The sequence below is a fragment of the Haemaphysalis longicornis genome, unplaced genomic scaffold (assembly GCF_048455015.1).
Source record: "Haemaphysalis longicornis isolate Haplotype H1 unplaced genomic scaffold, Haemaphysalis longicornis Haplotype H1 scaffold_112, whole genome shotgun sequence".
NCBI classification, from domain to species: Eukaryota; Metazoa; Arthropoda; class Arachnida; order Ixodida; family Ixodidae; genus Haemaphysalis; species Haemaphysalis longicornis.
The window spans coordinates 391,473-396,709 of NW_027526217.1; the positions used below are offsets into that span (position 1 = coordinate 391,473).

A 5,237-nucleotide genomic window follows, 5' to 3' on the forward strand; every position below is an offset into this window, starting at 1 on the left:
CGACACGAGACGAGTGCGTGCGCAAATTACTACGCGGCTGTCACCGGGCCTGCGAGGGACGACGAGTTCTGTGAAAACTTCATGGACAAGGAGGACGCGGAGGCGACAGCAGCTGGGACCAGTGGCGAGGTGGTGACAACGCGCGTCCTGGAGGTGCCGCCCGTAGCAGACGCTGGCTCTGGCGTTCCTCAAAAGGAGCAGCTAGGCCAGCTGAAGACACCAAACCCGAGCGCTTTATCGAGCCAGGACAGCAGCACCAAGGTGAAGGAGGTGATGACGACGACGATGCCCGCACCCCTAGCGGGCGTCATGAGCATGAAGCTCGGTGGTGCCGTCATAGAGAAAGAAATACTGGTAAGAGTGGACACTCCCATAGAGCCCTGCGGCCGAATGACTGTACTGTAGTGTAGCGCACCGAGCGGACGGAGAGCCAAACTACTAACCATACTTTCGTACGTTCACTTTCGGTTTCGGTTTCGCGGACACCGATTTTGGCGGGTAGTTTGAAGTACTGGAAAGCGCTGCTCACAGCGACGGGCATCGGTACGGTATTCGGACGCTTTCATGCAATAATTAGTGTTTATTTGAATATATCATTCTCAGGCTTAGTGCCCGTATGCTTTTACAAAAAAAAAAACCTTTTTCTGAAAACGTGAAATTGCAATTTACAGTACCACTCACACTTGGTTAAGAATTCTGTCGCGTGTTCACATGTTGCCGAGCCACATAAAAGAGACACACCATAAATGAAGAAATATTTATTGCATGGCACTAAACGGAACAAGTTCAAATTGTCATCATTCTTTGCAACACACATATAATAATAAACAGTGAGTAATACACAACAGAGACAATACGCAGTAGTGAGACCGGGAAAATACGTTTCCAGGAATGAAAAAAAAATGCACAAGTAAAGGTATCACAACCACACAAAGGATTTTTTCTCCACGGTAATTGAAAATTCAGAAAACCCAGAAACTCAGCCATCCACAGATTTACTTGTATCTACGACACCCTCAGACGCTGTGCGCTGTTGCAGTCATACTAAAATATCAACCATAACATAATCTAGACACTCGGATACTTGCAAATGTTTACAACCACTATCTCCGCAGATAATTTTCTTAGTCTGGCAATTTCTCCAGTTAGGATGTGAAAGAAGGGAAAAACTTTGGCTTTGATGGCCTCGGTTATTTCATGAACGCTAATGAGATCTATTGCCTCGGGGCAACTTCAAATCAGTAGCAGTAATTGAACAGAAATCCCATTTGTGTGGAGATGCACACGCAGAAGGTTAAGAGGAAAAAAATCAACTTCCTATTGGTTCCTTGCAAGGGTGCATTTTCCCAAGAAGCCGGGTTACCTTCAGAAAGCGTTGCCTTCCCAGTAAAGGCAAAGGGCCAGGCAGGGATATTTTAGGTACGTGCACGTAGTCAACCGACAGGTTCCAGGCTCGATTAAGGCACACAAATTCATGCCTTCCGCTGTCAATACGAACAGTCTAATATAAGAAACAGGGAAGCAGTATATGCTTCTCGTGTATGAGACAATGGTGGCACATTACAGAATCCCATAAGCATTTGACAACGTAGGTCCCAACATGGTTCTCTTCATCTAGGCCAGTCCGACAACAGGCAGCACGTATGGTGACAAATGACATTTAGCATGACCTCTTACCCTGGCAGTCTTCATAATGTAAAAGGGTTTTTGTGAATGTACTGCTTTCACAATATTACAACTAGCAGCAACAATAACTTGCGAGTGGAGTTTGGAGACTATACGCTGTTGTTAGTGGTTTTAATGATATGAGGCATGTCAGTGATAAAAAACCGTTTGTTCCTTGAGTCAACGATAGTCTTTTCAGTGGTCACGCCTTATTGAGTGCCGAGACTTGCGTTAGATTTTAGGTGCTAATGGCAAGGTTCAATAGATGGAATACAGTTGCGGTATCCATCAGAAGCATCAATAAGGTAGCAAGAAGCATTGCAGGCAGTCATCAATACAACTGAATAACTCTGGGAGAACAGTTGGCACGGCCACTTTTGTGAGTCCTGTGAGGGCACGATTCATGAAGTGCTTGCACCATGTTTGGTATGACGAATGCAGCTGGCTGGTTGGCTCTGTCTTGAGGGCACCTGTAGACCTGCACAGGTGATAGGTGATATAGTACACAAACTGCTTGCAATGACAGATGATATGCGAATAGTCTGTAAATTTCACTGCAACTAGTATTCAAGTATTGCCTCCAGTGCATGCCACCTATTTAAAACACAAGTTCTGTTATTCTATTCAGCAATCATGCGGTCAAGCTATTAGCAACACTTAAAATATGGGTCTTTGTAATTTCGCAACACTGGTTAGGCACATTCTTAATGCAATTCACCTATTGTTTGGGTTAACAAGAATGATAACGCTGCTCACATAGCCTGAATCCCTTTGTCTTTTTTTGTAAAATCAGGACGAAGAGCGAGAGCGAGCTGAACGTTAAACAAACCTGTTGCACCACGGGCTCGCGAAAGAAACGCATCCCGAGAACGGGCACCTGGCAAAAGTATATTTGGGCGCTGTGTGGGCATCATGGCAAGCAGCAGTGAGCGTCGTACTGAGTACTACTGACCGCCAAAGGCCATGCCTTAAAAAGATATGACAAGAAACACACAGTTCCGACTGAATAGGTGCAATCTGCGCAATACGTGTTTAATGAAACTAGCCAAAATATGACCAGAGAAAAGAGAGCAAACGCTTGAAAAAACGGCAAGTGTGGAACAGTTGTATGCAATGCCTGCGATACCGTAATTGATATACGATGTAGAACGAAGACCAAATTTGAAGGTTTCAATGCACTGCGCACTCACCCCGCCTCGAGCAAAGCTGTTATCTGCCGACGAAAGACGCGTTTTTACTGTACCTGGCGCGCCAAAGCGAAGCGACGAGCGCGCGTTATCTGCGTCGGCGAGCGGGTTCGCTTTGTACGCAGGCAGCTTGGTATGCACCCATGTGTAAAACTTACGATGAGTGTAGGGCTGCTGGTTATGCCCAGATAAGTCAAATTAATGCAGATACGGCTACTTCGCCGTGTACGTTAGCCCGGACGGCTTTGCAGCGCATCACGGCCATAATAGCATTGACAGTTGGCCAAGCTAGCAATGGCAGCCTGCGGCTCACGTAATTCAGTGCAGCGACAGCGCACAACGCCTGCTTCGCCTACGGACCGCCGGCCGGCCGGCCACTTCCGCAACTCACAGCCATCGTTTGCGGCACGTAAACGCTGCGTGCGACGACGGGCGCGTACCGCTGGCATCCCTCAGCGCTAGATAAAACGGCACAACCATCCTAAAATACCATTACGTCCAGCTAAAAAATGGTGTCTTACGCCTTTCCGGGGCGTTTCCAAAGTGCTTATCTTAAAGACGCAGCACTAGCTATGCCTGATTCCCTGAAGTTACGCAGTGCTCGCAGCGTTTGCAGTACAAGGAAACGTAAATATGATACGCCACGCCAGCACTTTAAAAAAGAAAGTCTCACCTTTCGTTCAGGATGCGAAACTGATGTCGCAAATAAAGCGCTAGGCGTTTCCTTCTCAACAACAGAGGTTAGCACGAGGCTGCAGAAACGCACGTGCAAACGCTGCCGAAAGAGCCAAATGGCGGCTTGCGCTTGCGGCTTGGCGGCTTGGCTTGGCCAGGCTTGGCGCAAAGAAGCCACAAAAATTTACATTGACAGCCATTCAACTTATTACACAAATAAAAATGTGTAGTGTAATGTGTAACAAAATTTTAAAAGTATAATATTGTGTGTTAGCTTAATTTTAAATATATAGTTTTTTACCACTTGCGCCGACTGCCGGACGGCGCACGAGTCACGCCACTCGGCCGCGATAAGCCCGTGTGTCCACTCTTCTAATTTTTTTATTTCTCTATGGTGCCGTCGCCAAGCGGCAGCGCGAAGACAACATCAGCCCAGGCACCGAGGTTCCTAGCGTCGAAGAGCCGCCTACGAAGGCGGTACCCGGGCGTCATTCGCGCTTCATGTCGAAGCCTAACGTGTCCCCCGACCGACGCCACCGGGTCTACCACCCTAGCACCACTTCGGGGCTTCGAAAGGGAGTGTGTACCGGAGCTCGCAGAGACGCTAGCGTCCGTGAGAAAACTTTTTTTGTGTGTTCGCTCGGTATCGCACTGCTTGGTAGAAGCGAACGCGAGCGGGCGTTCCAGTTCGTTGACTTGTTTTGAGTTTCGGGTTGAGGTATGTTGGTTACGTAGTGTTCAGGCAACCGTTGTGCGACAGGTTTGGTTCTCCTTTCATAATGGTTTTTTTAAACGAGCCTATGCGCATCGCCACGGTAGATGTCAGGGAACTTGCTGCCCGTAGGCGTCAAAACCAGTTGTATATACTCGAGACTGACGGTGACCTGGACATCGCGGCTATGCAAGAGACCAAGGTTGAGAGGGAGAACCAGACTGACAGTATAGTGCGGCCCTTCATGGCTCGCTACTATGTCTGCATTTTTCATGCCGTCCGATTGCCTGCGGGCTGCGTGCTTTTAAGGCGTAGTTTAGGAGCTAATGTAAAGACCGTCACCGCGTTGGAAGTGGGCCGGTTTCTTGTGAGCGACTTTTATTTAGGTTTAAAAGAATGGCGTGTCTGCATGTACGGCCCAACAACGGCACTGAAAGAAAGGCTTTTTTCGAGTATTTACGCACATGGTGTAACACTGAGCGGCTGTTGATTTTGTTGGGGGTGTTTTAACTGCGTGTGTTGTGCGCGTGGTAAGAGCAGCCCGTCAACTTTCCGAGATCCAAGTACGGCGGTGCTGAACGACATCGTCACAGTCTTCGCGCTGGAAGATGTAGGTGATAGCCTTGGTGGCGATGGGATAGTAAGTTGTTGTTCATGGCAATTTGCTGAGTCAGTTATTATGCATATTGCTGAAAATCGTACAGATTAAGTTGCGCATTTTTCCCTGTATGTGTTCACCCTATTTCAGCAATCGGACTGTATAGATTTTTTTCTTCTGTTTCGGAATCCGAATCTGTATTCTTTTATGCACTGTACCGCAGACGTGCTAATAATGTATCGCGTGTAACATTTGCACTGTTTGCAAAGCAGGGGGTACGGGCCCAGTCAAGCCTCGTTATGGCTTTTTGCCCGTACCTCCCAACATCGTGTGATGTTAAATAAAATTGAATTGAATTGAAAAAAAATACACTCATTATCAGGGCAATAGTCACGTTCGT

General features: G+C 47.5%; 1 long non-coding RNA gene across 1 annotated transcript; it reads right to left on the minus strand.

The window, feature by feature from the left end:
- Window positions 1-743: 743 nt before the first annotated feature.
- LOC144161455 (uncharacterized) lies at window positions 744-3,917 on the minus strand. The gene is made up of 2 exons (XR_013320472.1): window positions 3,526-3,917; window positions 744-2,143 (listed from the first exon to the last, which is right to left on the minus strand). It is a non-coding gene; the product is annotated as an uncharacterized LOC144161455 (long non-coding RNA).
- Window positions 3,918-5,237: the final 1,320 nt, after the last annotated feature.